We start from the raw sequence: 21,430 nt of genomic DNA, 5'->3' as shown, positions 1-21,430 counted from the left end.
TCATTGATATATTCCAAGCTTTATACTCATTAGTCTTAGTTGGGATAGTTAAAAAAATAATACATATTTCATTGTTATTAATTCCAAATATTAACCGGCTTCAACTGAAGCATAATCGTAGTCATTGGGAGCTAACCAGCTAACTAAAGAAATCTTTACCATCGACCGTAAATTATAAAGTAAAACAAGTTTGAAACACATACGGCATCAATGGGCTCCCAACTGAGGAGAAATCTCACGATCAGGGAATCAGGGGTGCCACACAACCAATTACGAATAGCACCAACGCGGACAAAGGTCAAAACATGACTGCAGTTGGTATTCCTGACTGTGGCTTCCCACGCAATACATTTGCGTGAACAGTTACCTGTGCTAGAAGTAGGTGCTAGACTATAGGCCGCCACATATTGTACCGTTTGTTGGGGAAATCAATGGAAAAGCTGGTTTTGCAGATTAAGTTCTAGAAGTAAATCTTACTTATCTTTGTTATGATTTTTTTAAGTGCTAAATAGCTAAGATGACTGTGTTTGTATTGATTGGAAATCTACACCTATTGCAAAACTCAGTGTGATATTCAGTGTGAAAGTATTGAAGAAGTTGATAAATCAATAGTAAGTAGGAGAATACAGCGTTCAGAGTTGTTTTAGGCTACTGAAATTAGTGTAAACTGTATTATCAACGACTGGTCGAAGGAAACAGGACAATACAAAGCTAAGAATTAAGATTTTAATTAAATTCAATTTAAAATTCCGTAAGTAAAAGATTTTGATAATCCAATTCCAAACAAAAACTTATTCATAGTATTTTATACCAGTAATCTAATAAGCATTACGTTTTCACATAAGAAAACCAATTTAATTTTACGTGAACAACTCTACTTAAAAAGTCAATACTGTAACACGAATACCTCACGGTGGTCACTACCCTGTAGTGAGTCGCATTGTTAATTTTTTTTAGATCTGATATACCAGAAACAACTTCATTCCGGAATATTTAACTTATATTATATCTGAGATTGCACAAATGAAAATGCAACAAAATACCAAAACAAGAGTTTTTTTGAGACATCAAAGTTTAATTGTGCACCCAAATAAAAATAAAAACTCCTCCCCTTGTACATGCCAATGATAAAACCCGCGATATGCGCTTTAAATCACCCAAACGCTAGCCCAAGACACCTTCAACACATTAATGGCGTATATTTATTCATTCAATTCCCTTGACTTGGCACTATATCACGATATGGTATATCGCATGACTCCACCCCTGGCTTGTGGCCACGGACGTCTTATCAGTCCACAGTCGGAACATGAGAACCTGTTATCAGCTATCTGAGACCGGAAGTGCATTTAGCGACCGTGTAAGCGGAAGAGGATGCCGGTAATTATATGCGTTTTGTGGAATATAATACATTCCTGCAGCATTGTTAGGGAGATAGAGAAATGTTGATAAGTTGCAACAATATTCGTTATATTCGAGCGGAAGCGAGGAGACAATGGGTCGGTAATCAGCTACATCCTCGGCTTTTTGTGAAGATTTCCTCCAAGGTAAAGGACAGTTGTAGGTGTACTATGAGGTTTCTGTAAGATGTCTGCAGCATAAAACCTCTGGAAATGGATCTGAGAGCGAAGTGTTCAGCACTGTTTACTTTATTGTGTAAAACCTGCGTGTAATTTAAATATTGTTTTCATTCACAAAATGGCCTAACTGAATATGGAAACTATAAACCAAGGGACATACAAGCCATCTAATAGTTTGTTATAACGGTTTTGCCTTCAGTTTGATGCGTTTTATAAATATTAAATGTGACGTTGTTTTACTTTGATTCTGTACCCTTGAAGAGGATATTGCAGAATCACCTGTTGGAAACTTAGTAAAATAAACTTTTAATTTTATGTTAAAGTAAATCAAGAAATCTCAAAAAAGAAATCATAAATGTTGTTCGTAAACTGTGGTACTTTTACTTCAATACCAGACGTTGCCTAAAATTAAATTTGTACCATTATAAATTTTTTAGCCAATAAAAAAACTATTATACATTTCTTACCGGTCTATAGACATTTTTACCATATTTAGTTTACATGACGGATCCTGCACAAAAGCTCAAGAAACTAGTTCCCCTCAGAATGTAGTTTTTTCAGACGCGGCGGCGACGATGGTCGGTGGCGGCACGGAAAGAAGATGGATTCAAATGAGCGAAATGTTGCAGTCCATTTTAGTCCCGGGTGGAATATTGCGTCGGATGGGGACGAGTGGACGGCTTTTGACCGACCTCAGCCGCCGTGGACGTGGACGTCACAGAGACGGGACGACGACGACGACGCGACATTCCGTCAGCTGATGATTTTCGTGACAAGGATCGTCGGAACGGGACCGTCACTGTGGACAGCCCCGTATGACCTTTTCAACGGCATATTAGCGTGCGGAGAATTTTCATTAGAAGGAATCCGGGAGTTGTGGGGTTAATTAAGAGATTTTCTGATCGGGGGATTACGATGTAGACGTGGATATTCTGTAATTAGCTGTCTTCAAAGCTCATAGTTATGAATTTGCGCGGTAAGATTGAATTTCTTGTTAGTGAATTATGTGTTAATCACAATGGAGCCAACTAACAGCAGCGTAGGCCTGCTTAAATTAAACAATTTTGTAACAGGCAATTATGTATTTAACATGATTTTTAACCTTTATTACCCAACAGAAGCCTTTTAATCAAATAATATAATATGTAGTTTTGTTTGGGTTCAAATTTGTTTTTGTTTAAGTACTCACGTGACAAAAACTAATTAATTTATTGAAAATAATTACTCTGTTAGCAAACTAACTCATTTGCTTCCAAAACCTTTAAGGTAACCTTTTAAAATTTCTTACACTAATCTGAGTAATGTTTACGATTACGAAGAATGTGACTCATAAGACTGAAAGCTCATACAATTGCTTCATGCGTCAACCTTTTCTTGTCCCTGTTACATTTGTAACCACCTTTAAGTAGCCAATGCATATAATTTGATATATCCGACAGGCAGTTAGGTTGACGAACGGTCTGCCAGCGAGGTGACCTATGATTGGCCCACAGCATCCCCCCACCCCTCTCCCACTGCAAGGTACAGTACAAGCACCGGCTCCTTGGTAAACGGCGTCGCGAACACTTATATCGCTCCACTTCGTCAACTACGCGCTTATATTTCTCTACACTAACAGATATTACAGCTGATTCGGCCATAAATCTCGTGTATTCACAGCTAAGCGCGGTATCAAGATGGCATCTTATCTGGGAACGCGGCCGCGCGGGAAGTGACCGGCGCAGGCGCACAAGAGTTGCGAGCCATCTCTGGCGGCCATCTCCTGCCACGCCGCGCGCATAACCTCAAATTTTACTTATTAATTACAACGCGTAGTATAATTGGTTTTTTTTCACTAGATTTATATAGTGCAAAAACTGCCAATGCCCCCGCTCTCAAACGGCTATACACATAATGATAGGAATTTGTTATAAAACAAAACCGTTTATAAAGAATCACTAGATGTTTTGGTAAAAAATGAATTCTGCTTCCATGTCGACTTTTTTAAAGCTCATTGAGCATTCCAATACAAATAATTTTCAGTGACAATCAATAACACCTATGTTTGTACTAGTTTGTAAAAAATATTAAATTTTGTTTGGCTTCTGTCCCACCTTGTGGGGGTTGATGGAAGCATAGTTTAGTGTTTAGTTCATGAATCAGAGTTATCAGTGAAGTGAAAGATAAGGAGAATGAGAGCTGAAAGCTCTCCACCGTTGGCTCCAGAGTGTCTGCTCAGTTATCAGAATCTGTTAATCAATTGTGTGAATAGGCCTAAAGCTCTTCAGTTAATAAGTGTAAACAGTGTGACTGGATCTAACCGTATATCAGATACAACTATGTTAACATTGTAGTTTCATTCCTATTTTGTTAACTGCACCGTTATATACATTCTACAAGCATGCACAACGATTTTCCATTGAGGCAGTAGTAGTAAGGAGGCACAATCAATAATCAAAAATCAAAATCAATATTATTTATGTACACAAAAAAATCAACGAATCTAAATACATTTTAGTTTGTCAGTACACTAAATACAGGTCAAATTCAAACTTCACACTGCATTTTGCATATTCCCACCCGACTTAAATGATCACAAAAACTAGTGGTCTCAGGTACTCAGGCATCAACAATCATGCAGATGGATATCTCGGTGCTCTGCGCCTCCCCCCCCCCTCCCCCCTACACTGAGATAGGTATCGCATGCGTAAACTCTATGTAAATGGCAGAGGAGTTCCTATATCATTATCTCACCCTGTCATATTTATTCTGACGATTGCCTTTTTAGACTTTGCGGCTCTCGCCATCGTAAATTCATCCGTACTAAAATTTAACTCTGTTGCTTGGAGAATAAAGTTACTCTTTGTATTTGTATTACAGTGATCCAGACGAAAATACATAGTCGTCGTGAAAAGTATTAATTTATCGGTATTGTTTATTTAAACTTCTATGTAAAGTTTTAAAATAACACATTAAATTATTTTGCCTGTTAAGGAGGATACGATTATTGCGTTGATAAGTGCACTGCAATAAACGTATACGTAACCTAATAAACTGGAATGTTTAATCAACTGAAATTAAGTGCTGCAATCTTAATGTAACTTTAGCGCTGCTTGAAAGGCAAATAGTTGTCGTGAAAAGATGAGTTTAGCTCAGATGTTATCACCTGAGAAAACTCACTGACTGATGGTCAAGACTATTCAGAGAGGGCGGTTTTCGATTCTGCAACAAACGTTTGATTAATGTAATGTACAACCGTTGGACAACGAAAAACATCAGAATGCGAGAAGTGAGAGGTTTTATAAAAATATTTGTGTTTCTGTTTCTTTAATATACATTTTGTTATTAAATTACATTTATCAAGGTGCATAGTCAACTAAACTCCCTAGAGCACTACATAGCAACACATTAAAAGGAATTAATTTCGTTCTATTTAAAAATTAAATTACGCTGTGGATAAGACATTCATTTTTCGGCCCGAAGAAAGATTTTGGACTTAAAGAATGAAAAACTATCTCGAATCAATACAAAATTATACCGATGGAGATGAAAGCACATCGGAAAAGGAATAAAGTAAGAGCCAGCGCTAAATCCTTCCTCGCCCAAGGAATGGATGGTTATCACTGGGCAATTGCTACTAGAAGCGCTACGCAATCATACCGCTACTTGAGCAAATGACGGGCTGCAAAAGTCTCAATCGGAACTTAATAAAGCAATCAGCTAGGCTGTAATCAGCTATCAGATAAGACGGTCGTGCAGCTAGGGTGCGTCAAGCACAGGGTAGTCCGAGATCTTATCCGACCCGGTCATGCCCAAAAACTCATTTCAGATTGGACGGACGCTCGGGGCTTTTGGTGATTTCTAAGAGTTTCATAAGCCCTGGGGTCACCCGAGCCATTCAAAGGTTTTTGTATCAGCTGAGGAATCAGCTGAGATATGGTTCGAGACAATTCTACCAGCGAGTGATAATTACTGTGGTGAAAATACACGTTTGGAAATTATTTGTTAGAACCCTCGTGGAGATACGGGGCTGTGTATGTTTGTGAAATACAAATACAACCATAGATCAAGGAGAATACACAACTAAACGGAATTTGAGCTCAATTTGCAAATAGACATGCAGTTAAATTTCGTATATTTTTGTTGAATATTAACTGTAATAATATAATTTACCGACTTAGCGTGTGATTGCAGTGGAAGCAGACGTTTTTCAAGTGAGATGTGATGTACTAGTGGTGTCGTGCAACTTGCGCCGAAGAAATGAATGGATCAGTTTATTGAACTGACTCACCCCCACCCTAATTACACAGCCTGGCTTCCGTGATGATAATCAAGTAGAAAAGGTAAATCCCATTATCTAATCAAATCAGTAATCAATCACAATATGTTTAACATCAATTGTTTTAATAACAATTGCACATAACACTAATTATAACGCGACTGTAATTAGTGTGTAACTGTATTTAGTGTACACTGGGTTGTATTTTTTTATTTTTGCATTGAGTTGTCAGACTTAGTAATCTAAGGATCGAAATTCTCAAATTTATGTACGTTTTGGGCTAAGCCGCATATCTTCGACAGAAAGACATTTCTTTTAGTAAAAGACTGATTGCGACTTTGATGTACTTATGTACTTTGATACCCCTTGCACGCAGGGGTTCCTAACATCGGTTCATCCACCATGTTATTTCTCCCCTCCACTTATCAGTAGTCACAGACATAGAACAATTTATAAATGTCTTTGACAGAGACAGAATGAGAAACTCCCATTAAAGTAATTAGTAATGAATAGGAGTAGAAGTAGAAATAGGTCAGTTGTGTCAAACAAACAAATTTAACATTGTAAATATAATAATAAATTTAGAAAAAATTAATTAGAACATTTTTCTATCCATTTTATATTAATAAATCTTACCCAGAGAGAATTAAGGAAAGTATTTTCAAATAATATGTCAAAAGTAGGAAATGTGCAGTGTTTGAAAATGAGCTAAACCTGCTTGAATCGTCCAATTTTATCTATCTTTATGATAAAAACAAGTTTCCTTGAAACCTAGTCAGTAACTGCAAAGCATCAATTAGAAATGGTATGATACTAAACTAACGTAACACTAAATTAACCTTTTCTTCCATCTATTAAAAGAGAACACCACCAATTTCAAAGCCATAAAGTGTTCTTATCAATTTTCCGTCAATATTGTTAGCGACTTGTCAGCTAGACAATGCCGTTTAATGAACCTCGGTAACAAATCATTATACGGCGTAGGATTATGATCTTTACCGGTTAACAACACGCCCAACAGTATCGATGTGAAATCAACATTATCTGTAATACACTTGTGTCTGTATAGTAAAGTGAAGTCTCAATAGTCTATAATAGATACCGACCCCATTGCATACATATATCTATGTAGATAGAGACATGGTGTGTATGGTGTATGGTGTCGCTATGGTGTAGCCTATGGTGTAAGGAACCGCGAAGGAGCAGCAACAAATCACGCAGTCGGGTCGCAGTCACGAACTAACACATCTGATATTCAAATAAATTGATCGCACGTACCGTGTGAGTTTGTGGAAAATGTTATGCGGCCAGTCAATTATAACATCATGAGATCCGAGCACTGGCATTCGTGAACGCTACTTGAGTGAAATTGAAAATAAATATAGCTATTTAGATCGGGGTGGATGATTTGAGCACAACAGTTTAGTAACTAACGTTTTTCAAATATTTGGAGCTTCATTTTACTAGATATGTTGTTTGTATTTAAAGGTTGCAATTGAAGATAGACTAGAAATTAATGTAAAATGTAAATTGATCAATTTCTAACAAATTCAATTTGTTATGTAAACAGTAATTGTTTAATTTGAGTAATGGAATTGAGCGGGGTTTTAATGGTTTAAAAATAGTTGAATTCAATTTTCTTCAAAGGAAAACAAACCTTTGATGATGAATCGATCGGTGCTCTTACATATCAAACTTTCAAATATGAGTAACAAGCCCAATAAGGATAGAAATAAACTCGGTGCAATTCGTCAAATAGATAGATACATTAAATTAAATCATCTTGAAACTTGTTGTATGAAGAAATAAACATTTATTTATCTTTTAATATAATATAAATATTTTGTGGGGTATTTTTTAAATGCGATATCTTCGTCAAGAAGAAACCTAAAAACAGCCAAAAGTAGAAACGGTCGATGGCTTAAATGTAAGGAGTCGGAAGTCAAAACAAATTATAGAACAAGAGTGAATCTGCCTTTGAGTCAGCGGCGAGTGTCAAAACAGACTCTCAGAAGTTAACAAACCGTTGGACCCTGCGATTTGTGGATCCAATTTGGACTGGAATCCTCCACTTTAGCTTTGAAACACTAGAGCGCATCTGTGACGGCTATCACTGAAATAGTCACTGATTTACTCTGTGAAAAATTACCTTCCTGTATTAGTTTTATCATTTATACGTCTCTTTAGAAATGCAGTAAGAGACAATTTACATTTTACTTAACGCTATTACTACAGTATAGACTGCACGTCACAAACTTAGAAGAATGACCACTACAAGAGAACTATGATAATACTGTTACTGTTGTGTTTGTTTATAAATATGGCAATATTATACGTGTTTGGAAAATCTTTTTGAAACTAAACTAATAGGGTGTAAATTGTTTTATGATTATTATTATGTGACCATTCTTACCACAAATGTAATTCACTGTGATTCTTTTGTTAAATATGCATAAACTTAATTTACACCAAACTATTCATAACCTACTAATTTGTATGCTTAAGCCAAAGCTAAAAAAAGTTTTGTAGCATTAACAATGTAATATTTGAGCCACTAATGCTGATTGACCGGATACAATGCAAGTGCATTAAAATTAAAAAGTTAGTGCATTAAAATAAAAATAATTGTGTTTAAATTGTTAGCAATAACGTTCTGAAAGTAATCAAAAGTTTACAACATCACTTTGAAAGTAATGTGCTAACATTATGTTCTTTATTTATAAAGAAATATGAAGAAACATTTTTATAGATTGTAAAAAACAACCTTGAAATAGGTAAAACTCGAATATTAGCCTATAAATAAACATCATACAGATGTTTATTATTTAAGGTTCAATTATTTGATGTACACTAGGCATAAGTTAAGCTTAAATTTGTTTTAAGCTATTCGTTACAAAATCATGTTAACGTTCCTGTCAGCAATTTCCTCTCATTAAAAGACCGGCATAGCGAATACATGTACTCGGCTTCTGCGAATCAGAACCACTGCCTTCGAGGTAATCAGAAATATTCATCGGATCTTACATGGACCGATTTAATAAACAAATGTATGCAAGCGACTACGATACTTATCGGTATAAGCAAAAACATTTGTAGGATATAGGATAGATTCCGCCTATTCAGCATTTCAAATGATTCCTCGAAGGTTTCGAGAAAGAAGCGCCCATTAGGTTGACATTGCAGCCGCATTTCTTGGCGCAAAAAGAGGTTCGGTATGTGTCTGTAGGATTAATTGCACTACTATCTGATTATTACTGTACATAATTAAATAATTGAATCAATCGCTCATATGGTGAGTTCGGACTGAAGTGTCCGCGGTGTGTGTCATGTAAAATGATGTATGATCTTCCCCATAATTGATCTTGAACATGTCCAAGACTTGGTGGCAATTAAGTATTGAAATAGAAAACTAGGTTTAAATTTTTATAAAAATATTTGAATGGCAAGCGAATACAATGTAGAATAGGAAAACCCGTGTCTGTTTCTTCTGATAAGTTTAAAGACACGTTGACGTTGTGGCATACATTTGTAATTGTTTAGCCGTATTTCAATACAAGCATACATAGAAATATATGATGGCATATTTGTATAGTGATAATTTTATTTTTATAGGGAAATATTGTTTATATTCATTGGAATATTGTTCAAGGATTCCATAGGACCCCTGGACGGTGTTAAAGGGACTAAGAACCTGCTATCAAGCAAAATTGGTTGTCTAATTAGGAACACAGAGAAGTGGAAACAATAGTTTAAGCCACTAGTCTAGTAATGTGTAATTTCGCAACAAGTTTTCAATGAGAAAGTCTTTTATTTTATTTCAGTAACTCGGTAACTATTTTACAATATTGCAAACAAACTTGGCTCAATCTGCTTACGGAGTTTGTGGAGCTACTTAAATAGGAGATTTCATATTTCACGTTAACCATTAAAGCTTACTAGTACTGTTATATTACCTGTTGAAGTTCGATATTTTTTTCCAAAAATACACAGGAAAAATAACAAAATCTTTATTTCATCTGATTGGTTAAGAAAACAGTCTTTAATGTGAAACACTTCAAAAATAAGTTATTTAATTTATTTGAGTCATAAATGTAAAGACAATACATACACTCATAATTCACAGGATGGCTTTGATTATACTAAGGAACTGCCTCTTTATATTCAGAATACTGTATGAATATCACTTGATAAAATAAGAAAATATTCATAATTTTATACCGTAGCGGAATATGTATTAGCGCATAGTGGAACGGACAACGGCAACAAACAAAAGCTTACAACGACTGTTACTTTATTAAAGTAAGTAGTTCCAACTATTCAATAATATTATAACACCTTCATAAAAAGGTGCTTTAGGCCAGGTATACAAACAAGAATACCTTTAAAATAAGTTCCCATAATTGGTATAATTGTTTTCATGTCTGGGATTTATGTGTTTCTATTGTTTAATACGTTGAAAAATCAAACTATCTGGTCACTTTAATTATTTAAATTAATTTAGTTCATTAAATTTACATTTTTTTCTTCCATCTCTAATATCCAGGCTATAAAATATACAAAACACACAAAGGTAAAAGCAGAGTAGTTATTTAAGTAACGAAAGCATTAAACCATTTTTAATCACAGGGCCAAGATGCCAAAACCTGTATGAAACTGACAAGCGTAGGCAAAGTTGAAGAATGCTGACGACAATTTGTAAGGCCTAGTATGCGGCATATGTCGGCCATCTGTTCAATACATGATAGGTTCAATTGACATACCAAATGCCACGAAGAAAGAGACTTGTGTTGTAGTACTTTGACCGAAACAAAAACCAGCTCCCCCCTCCGCGCTCCCCCCGCAACTCCTCTGTCAAATGCCTCAGACTTTCTATTGGTTAACACATTGGAATTATATCACATGGAATTTTGTTCAATGGAAAATGTTGATAGCTTTTTTACCAAATACAGACTTGTAATTTCTTAAATATTTAAAAAATTATCTTGGGAAAATTTATAAATGAAAGTATTCCTCAACTCAACTGAACAGTTGTCGTGCTGTACTTAGTATCGTCATTGTCTTCTGGATACTGAAGTAGACGTCTTATCTATATCCAGCAGCTGTCGCCAATTCTTTATAAACAATAACATAGTTGTGTGAGCCAGTCACAGGTTCCAGTTGTGTCTGATATTACATTTTTTAACCTAATTTGTTGTCACTGAGCTAGATGACGTGATATAAAAGATACAAATCAGCACAATCTGTCAGCGACTCACTTCAATTACGTCCATTTTGATAAAAAAATACAGGACATATTTAACATGGGGAAGTTAGTTCTATAAATAGTCAAATGTATCGTGGTGGAATATTACAAATTATGAAGTGCAAATCTTTGCTCTCAATTAAATGTCAATTCGCTTTCTTCTAGATTTTCTTTGTCATCATTTTTAGCTAGTTTCTATATTTACTTTAAAATGACGTTATTGTAGTCAGGACCATTTTCCTTATAAGTCCATCCTTTATATATGAATATTACAAGTTTATGCAGTATCATGCATCATATTAAACCATTTATATAATAATTTTAGTTCAAAGTTGGTTTAGATACATGGAAAAATTCACACGTTCACTAACCACAATCATTGGTAGAATAGTAACTAAAAGATAATCCTGGAAATTTTACATAATTTAAAATTCTTTCTAAGACATTTTCACTTTGAATGACACCAAGATTTTTCAACGACCTACTTGTTTATTGTTTTACCAAATGTATGTTAAATACCGTTTATTTAACTACCCAAGCATATTTTAATAAATCAAGACTGATAAAATGTTTTGTTTGCTTTAATGGAACACTTCCAGTTTAGTGATAAATTATATTACTAAATTAAAACTCTGCTTTATTGAGGCGTACCTATAATCATTACTTCATAATAAAAACAAAATTTGTTGAACTAATATAAAATATTGACAACAGAAATGTTTTATATTTAAACAATCAAATGTTACAATTCCGGATATGCATGCAGTATTTCATATTGCAATATAATAAATATCGTGTATACGTTTATTTATAACCCTAATAATTTATTTTATTTTATAAACAGGACAAACTACTGTATTCTAAACCGGTTAGAGATACAGTTTTACTACCAGCTGTATTATGTATTATGTAGTTGGAGTAGTATTGGGAGCAGGGGACCTTGTGTTTTGGTTTGGCCGCAACTTCAGGTTCTAGCGCCCGGGACTTGTCCGCCGAGCTCCCCTCGATATATTACTTCTATAAAACACTCCTTTTGTTACAAATAAAAAATTAGTTGAAACTTTTACCTAATTTGATACTTTACTTAGACTCATCAACGTGAATATATATTTTGTATGTCCAAACTATTACTGAGAAACATGATTATTCTTTCTAAAGCGTGAAAAAATGTGTAGTCCTTTTTAAAAATATGGTGCGTTAATTCAACGTCAAGATATTGAATAAAAGTATTCATAAGGAATGTATTTGGCAAAAATTAGTTTGAGAAACGCCATGAAAATCAAAGGAAGGTTGTGTTTGAAAGACTAACGTGATCAAACCTATTGGTATGTTTATGTCTCTATTACTTTAAAATTTTACAAAACAATTTTGTCACTATTACATGTCTAGGGGTGTTCGCATGACAATATGTGTTGATTTCTTGCAAATTTGTTTTAGGAAATGTTACATGCTATTAAAATGGCCAGCAACTTACTACAAACAAATACATAAACTAACCTATTTATAATTTGCTTAAAGGAGCAATAACTTGCAAGTGGTAAAGTGACAAAATAACTTCTTGATCAGCAATTGATTGATTGATCTAATTTTGTTGGTACGTGTTATTAAATTTACGAAAAATATGTAAAACGTACATCTAATAACACTTAAAATTTACCTGTTGTAAGACGTATAATTTATTTACTTTCCGTAAAGTGACACTAATTGCATTTTCCAAAAACTGACTTACATTTTAGTTCGATAATTCAAAACGAAGATCCGGTGAAACATTTACATGTTATAAGGTGTAAATAAATCCATTATTAGACCCAAAAACTGAGAGATAGAAATACATTTAAAAAAGTAACTCAAGATGTATCACTATTGATGTTCATGACAAGGTGAAAACTGTGGATTTAAATGGAATTACAAATATTAATAGGACAGTAAATTCATATAGCGCTACACTCAAATATTCCTAGAGCTAAACATTTTAATTTTCTTACAAACTCCTAGTTGTACTCATACCACAATCATGCTAATGGTACCAAAACCAGATTCATGCAAAACACTACGTAGTGTCAGCTGGGTTCTTAACTAATTTAGTTTAGCTGTCTGTACATTTATTACATAATGGGTATGGTTGTCAATTAAAACCCAATAGTACTAGAAAGATAAACAACAAAGGCTAAACAAAGGGTATTCAGAACCAGCCAAAACTAAGGTTTCGTGGACCGAATTCGTACACTCGCGAACCGCGCGGATTCTATTAAAAAAACAAAACAAGAAAAACCTACAACCGACTTACACAATAACCGGACAAAGTTGAATCAAATACCGAGAGAGAAGCGAAACCAGCTGATGTATAATTCAAAACGGGCTGCTTCTGATCGACCTCATCCAAAAGTGGTTAGCCCCTGCCGCTCTACCTTCTGAAGCCCTGGACTCGAGCCTTCAGCTTCAGGATCTCGGGTTCGCTCACTTGTTCAGTAAATGTAAAAAGTACAACCCTTATTTTGATTCAAACGTTTAAAAACAGAAGTGAGTCTCGTTAAAAATGTAATTCCTGTTATGGACTGATAAATGATTGACAAATGCGTAGTTTTACATCTGACCCAATATATTAGTGTAACGTTCAATAATATGTACTCAACTGGTCTATTCAACGCATCGATGATTCAATGTATATACTTAATTCGTTGGGGTCTTTGGGGATGTGTTAGCTTTATTCGTAACTGTACACACATGTTCTTTGCCATTTGTTAGTCAAAACTTGTATTTTCGATGCGTCATGTCATTGTAATTACTCTAGTACTTGTTACCTGTTGATATTGTATTTGATGTTCATATACAGTATGTGTTGGAAATTCCTTTGAAAGAATGAAGAATCAAATAGTCTGAACTGTTTTTGCATTAGTTCACTTTAAGTTTAGAAAAACCTATCCAAAAAAGATAACTTCACAAATGTCTTTAGTAAATTGTATTGGATTCAATATTCGTATGGTAGTTTTTAATTAAATGGTAACAATCAATTGGCATGAACAATCGTTTAGGAAATTCCTCTTACAGAATTGGAACAGCCAAAGACAATTGATTTGACAAAATCATTTCGGTACTTATTATTTTATAAATTACTACTAACATGTATGTGCAATAATAAGTTGTATTTAAGATACATCGGTTAAATAAACTTTTGTATACGGAGGAGACATTTTGTGATTGGCGAACCAATTTAAGAATAAATGCAAACCGAACTTGTAAGACATGGCACTAATTATTTCGTGAGGTGTTCAGTGGCTTTGAACGCGCCAAGAGCGTGGGTACCAGAACAAGTGGGTGTTCTGAGCGTTTGAGCGTTGAGCGGTCGAACGCTGTCGCTGAATCGCTCAGTTCACCGTTCTATTGTAAATCATCTGCCATTGGCACGCTCATTGTCCAGTATTCATTAATACATCCATTCATGCTCCGGTGACTTCTGTCTGTTCGCCGCATCATGTTGAACTTGTAGGACCGTGTTTGCTTGTTATCGTTCATCTACGTCGATCACCGCAGACCGCAGACATTTTTACCCGGAGTTATTAGCAATTTAGATGACCGACTGGTTTAGTCGGTTTTAAGAACGAGATTATTGAAAAGGCGTGTTTTGAGTGGATTGGGTTGGTGGATTTAGAAATCGTACAAGTTGCATTATGGGAATTGAAATTATCACTATCAGAGCAATCTTACGTTCTGGAATTTTCTCATAAATTACAAATTCGATGTTTATCATGAGTGAAAAACCTCCTTTTGAAAGATAATAAATGTAATGCGGGTTTGAAAATCTTTGGTAATTTAGTGATACAACATTTCCCTCTATTATTTGTTAAATCAATAAAAACGTGTTAAAAGGTAATGGATTTATGGTTAAAAGTTTGATGCATTTAACATTTTTCATTATGTACTAACTCTATTATTAGTGGTTGAGTAAAACAATAGACATTTTAATATTTTCACTATGTATCATCAGTATAATGCACACTAAACTATCACTATTATCGGTTAAACCAAAAAGATTAAATAAGTAAACTTCCTTAACTAAAGGTGCATGCAAAACCACGACTAACCGAAACATATCAAACAAAAACAGATGAATGTACAGTATTAGTATCGAGTTGGTTAAACGCCCCGACCAAAGATGAAGTTGGGCAAACTCAATCAAAGACACATAAGTCACGTTAATCCCAAAACTAACCTCGGAACTGAAGACACAAGAAACCTCTGTTCCAGAGCGAAACCCTATAATCTGGTTAAACGCCCTAACTGACGGTGCTACACTTTTATGGCTTTCGTCCATGAGGGCTTAAGTCCATTGTCTATTTGATTGTTTTACACAAAACATGTTTTGTAATAGTTTGTGTTTATTTGTTTAAATATGAATCTAATTCAACCATCAACTTTTACTGACACATTTATACAAGGCTTAATTACTTACTAAATACTATATTCCTAACTGTTTAGCGGATGTCTTCTTTCGTTTAAGGTATCTTTTGTGTAGTGTACATCTTTTCTTATTTTATTACCATTGTCTGCATTGTAACAATTAGTGAGTTTTCAGCATTGTGTTCTAAACTTTTAATGTTTAGGCACTTTCGTCCTTGAGGACAAAAGGAAATTCCCTTAATAATTCCTAAAAACATTGTATTATAAAAATGTATTATAGCTTTAACTCCACATATAATTTAATCGTTCCTAGATTGTGACGAGGCGTATAGGTGAGGGGTAGAGGAGAGGGGTAGCGGTGTTGTGTTGAAGATTTACCTTGTAACAGTATCAATTAGGGGTAGTATTGCAACTGCAGCTTCATTGCACCACAGGGTGCATGTGCGATGTGCAAATGATACTGATTGATGCACCACCTACCCCTGTATGTCACCCACCTACCCCTATCGTTCTTAAGCTCCATTAAAGTCTTTTGTAATTAATGCAGATAATTTTACCTTGGCATTTCTGAAGTTACCGATTTTTATTCGATTATGTAAAAAATGATAGTAAAAAGAAGGTACACCTTTACGGAGACACATTTACAAACATAGGAAAAGCTAAACGATTTCATGATTATTATTTGGTTTTGCTGACACCTGTGCATTACAGAGAGAGAACACACCAACACCCGTAGTGTGTACACAAACACCCATAGTGTGTGCACCAACACCCGTAGTGAACACACCAACACCCGTAGTGAACACACCAACACCCTTAGTGAACACACCAACACCCGTAGTGAACACACCAACACCCGTAGTGAACACACCAACACCCGTAGTGAACACACCAACACCCGTAGTGAACACACCAACACCCGTAGTGAACACACCAACACCCGTAGTGAACACACCAACACCCTTAGTGAACACACCAACACCCGTAGTGAACACACCAACACCCATAGTGTGTACACAAACACCCACAGTGTGTACACCAACACCCATAGTGTGTACGGCACAGCAAAGGTCTGGTTAGGGGTCTGGTCTATGGCACCCTGAAAACCCGTTTGCAATTGAAATCGCCCCGTGACCAGAAGTGGCCGTGGCCCATACATGCGATTGTGAGTCCCGTAATGGTCTACGTCTAACCAACGCATTTATAAGTGAAGAGAATATGATAGATATCAACCAATTAATTAATTATTAATGTTGCTCATTGTAACTACATTTTATTTATAGGCGATTGAATAAGTGCCTTTAAAGTATACTAAATGGTCCTAAATGAAATAGAAATCGTTCTAGGATTACAAAAAATTAATCAAAACTTGTAATTATGTAATGTTTACTGAATAATCAGAACAATATAAAAATCTTAGATCGAGGTAGGTGTTCTTGTTCTATTGTAAAATGCACGTGTGAACTTCCATTTCGAAACAAAAAACCTCATTTCATATAGGGCCTAGCCTTCCATTCATGAGAAAAATCGTGTATTTGAGTCCCAACAACAACTCTTTGTCGACCGAGTTAAGATGTTAATAAGTAGCGATTTTATCAGATCGGAGACTCGCGATTCTACGCTCAGATGTCGCTCTTGGTCTATTCAACTGTTTACAGAAATATCGGAGACTTTAATTACTAGCGGGGAAGGAACAGAAGTGTCCAACAACCAGGATTGAGACATTACCAGACAACGCCATATTAGGTCCTAACTAGAGGCTACTAGTAGTCGATCACTTTTGCAAATTGTCCCTCTTTGACCACTCTTCAATTATTTAAATTGCCTTTCTGCTCTAACCCATTCAAATGCATCCGACGCGATTGCTTTCAATGTGGATTCAAACATCGGTCGGGGAATTTTTGTTTGTCCCTGTCCCCAGATAATTAGGTTGTATTGAATACGTTGGCTAGACTGATACACGTACAAAGACGTTCAGTAACATCGTCGTTTCGAGAACAACTTGCCGTGGAAAGTTAAATCTTTAGTTCAATCTAATCGAGGGTTTTTGTTTTTGTTAGAATTTATATTTCTACACACTAAACCTGTGTAGGGGTGCATGGATAAGTTGTATATGAAAACTTATCCACCCTATAACATATTAACCCTTTATTACAATTTAAAATATTACCTAAGTATTAGGAGGTCAACTAATGATACATTTATTTTAAAACCACACTACAATACAAACATTGCCTTTCTAATTGCCTGTATATTTTTCAATCTCTTGTTATTGTACCTATACTAATCATTTTTTGTTTTACATTAACGAATATTTTATATTATTGCGAATATTACCAAACTACCTTTAAGATTTATGGTTTAAACCTACATAATCTAATAATGTACAACATTCTCAGCATTTTGTTATATCATATGTTTTACCTAATGTTTGTATACATGTATTTGTAAGTAATTTATTATGTACACAGATAAATAAAACACATAAACACTTAGTGGTGATACAAAATTGCCCGCATATCTAGAATTTGGTAAAACAGCCAGTTCTTTGGCGGATGCAGCTAAAGTCAAAACGGTCACCTGATGAACCCGTGACTAATCTTTAAGGTCACTTTTTAGTCTAAAAGCTTTTTACGCGACTCAAACAATAGGTGAGCGTTCAAAATTCGGACAAAACTGTTCCACCTTTGAGTCGCCTGGTCCCGTTAGGCCGCGGCATTGTGGGCAGTTGTTTGAGGAAGTTTTGTTTTCAAAAAACGAGGACAACAATTGTCACCCTCAGTGGGGTGGCTTCCTGACCCCGAAAGGTTTTTTAAGAGCAAGGTTACGTGCGATCTTTTGTCAGGCGTGTAAGACTTTATGTGGGGTGGGGACTAGTGTGATTCCAGTCGAATTTGAGGACCTCACTGTGATGTTTTGACTTTTACAAGTAAGTACTGGTCTTCGTTTACTTTCTTTATTTTAAGTTGAACAATACTGATCATTAAGATTAGAGCACATAAATAACGCAATTTTTTTTTAAATTAATACGCAAAGGGGCCTACACTTACTTAAGATAAACAGGGAATAAAAACCGAGACTACAAACTATTTACCAACCAAAACATGTTTGATCCGTCACGGGGACAAATAATACTTTGAAAGTTTGGGTCCCGGGGGCTCAAATTTATCGGGAAACTAGCGACAACTAGGTTAATAGCTTATTATCCCGACAATACGTTGGGGCACTACAACAAGGGGATAATCATTTCGAGGATTTGCGCTCAATCAATTTTATAGACACTTTGAATAGTTTTTATTATATTTAATTTTATCACCGAACGTTAATTGCTCATTCAACAGGTTTTTATTTTTATTCGTAACGTCATTTGAAATTAGTTTACTCCACAGCAGATTTAAATAGTCCCAATATTGCTTTGAGAATTACTCTACTGTAAAATTGATTAATTTTAAGTTATGGTTCGATTTATCTCATACATGTCATAAATATCACAAGTTAGTAAAAACTGTTTAAGAAGGTAATTTTACACATTTTTAATTAACATTTACCCATCCCTTCCCAGTTAAAATTATTTTGTGGGTATATTTATAGTAATATTAATAAACAAATAAACTGATAGGAAATATTTTTCCTTGCTGCCTTAACTAGTTTGTGCTATGGCGGGCCTAGAATACTTCGGACATTTGTTTTCTGAGTGCTCTTTGTTGTTGATGATTATTTCAATGTTTATGTAAGCGTACGACATGTATATTGTACAATGCATAAATTTAATGAACAGCTGGTTCTTTATATTAAAACTTAAACTTTTTCACAAAGAGTTCTCAGTATTTTAGTAAATCTTATATACAAGCTTTTTACAATATTTTTGTAGTGTACGAGGTTTGAAATGAACAAATGATAATGTATTTTAACACCAGGTCATTATCTCGAAAATTGATTTTTTTAATTTATATATTATTGGCTGTAGAATGTAAACAATTTAAAAGTATTTCATTGTTTTTACTTATATCCCCAATCAAGGAGTTTCTCCTCCCAAATTACATAAAGCCACACCTGCACTGCTATAAAACCCTAAATTCTCACTAATTAGCTCGTATGAAAAGCGTCACTTTTCTTCATTACGCGATAGTCAACTACAAAGCAGGAGTATTCATTATCAGGCAACAAACAATTGTTAATTTACAATCCCCGCCCGTTGTGCCTCTTGGCAGCGGACTTGAATTAAAACAAATCTATTTCAAAGGGTGCCGCCAATTTTAAGCACTTAATACCGTATCGCCTCAGTAGTTCGAAATGCCTTGTTTAATTTTATAAATGGTCCCGTAAAAAATGCGCCTCGCGACGCGGCGGAGACGGACGACACCCAGAATAGGTCCTAGAGGCGCGCGTCGGGGTATCTGCCCCTGCAACTGTCTGCTACTCCATGTATTTTACGGTATATGCACAAGTGTAGGGTACACAAATGTTCATCATTGAATTGTGGATTTTTAAACTAAATTTAAAGTAAAACGCAAAGAAATACGTACTTAAAATGTAAGCGGGGAGGCATAAGAAATTATGCTACTCCAGAAATATCACGAGTTACATTGTCTATGCAAATAATTCATAATAAGGTAATGGAGAAAAATACGCAAGGCATTGGTAGGGCAAGAAATGGTTATAAGGAATTGGGCTGAATTTTGTTTAGTATGGGGGACGATTCCTTACATAGAATACGTCATGAATAAGGGTCCTTAATCCCTTCCTTTTTGTGAAAATGGTTAACATTTATTTAATAACTGAAGAATTAGTAATTTAATATAAAACGTCATTGAATTATATATGAAACATGTTCTAGTCCTGCCTTTTATTACGTTAAACCCCAGCACTATTTTGAGAGATGTGTAATCCCAACGTAGCATTAAATAAAAAATAATATAAAATGGGCGCCGAAGGGAGTTACGTTTACTTAATAAAGTATGATGTAACTGTTGCTATTTATTAAAAACACAAATAAACATTAAACATATACAATTTTGATTTTACAGCTTAGTAAAAAGTTAAAGTTATTTAATCCAAGCAAATATAATTATGAAAGTAGAATCTGTATGAATGTAAATTAATATTGTAATATACTATGTCCAGGATAGAGGAGGTAAAGAAGAGAAATTCTATTTTGTCATCAGAGTTCTACATTATCACCACAGAATGATGCCATACAATAATTTGAACGGTTGTCGTCTTGAGTTAAATGCAAGATTCCTTGTAACTTCACAGAAGAAAAATGATATGACGGACATAATCTAAACAAGGTATTTAAATCTTTTTTTATGTAGAACTGTGAGAAAGTTGATAAACATGGTACAGCAGGTGGCATGACAACTTAATTCATCACTTTTGATTTTCATCGGCTAACTAATAAAAGAACATTGTATCTTAAACAAGATCAAACACTTAAGAGTCCGATTTATTTGAAAGTCCGATTTATTCAGGGTTTTTGTTTGTTGGCCATTTAGGCAACCTTTGTAGCCGTGATGTTGAAAACAGTAACAGCTGAAAGAAAAAAAATTCCTTAACAATGATAAGATTATAAACGTATCGACATTTTTAATCCACTAAGTATTGGCGAGAAGGAAACCCTAAACCAAACAATAATTGACAATAATACTGTACGTTTATTGCGATTCGTACTAAGAAATAAAGTTTATTTTAAGTTACAACAATCTAGGGTAAGACTAAGCAGGTGTAAAATAATAACTAGGATTGAATTTTAAAATCTACGAATATGGTTCTAAAAAGAAAACATATTTAGGGGGGTAGGCCCAATCTATTTTTTTAAAGTTTGACACACAATTATAGCTTTTTGCAAAGGAAGTTTCTTAAATACTAAGGGGTAAAGATAACTATAAAAAAATCTCATTATAACGGACGTTTAAAGTTTTTGTCCTTCTTAAAACATTTACAAATATTTAA

Source organism: Macrosteles quadrilineatus, unplaced genomic scaffold (genome assembly GCF_028750875.1).
Source record: "Macrosteles quadrilineatus isolate MER2022 unplaced genomic scaffold, UCM_ALF_1.0 Scaffold_7__1_contigs__length_78375512, whole genome shotgun sequence".
Lineage (NCBI taxonomy): Eukaryota > Metazoa > Arthropoda > Insecta > Hemiptera > Cicadellidae > Macrosteles > Macrosteles quadrilineatus.
This window is presented reverse-complemented; position numbering follows the sequence as displayed.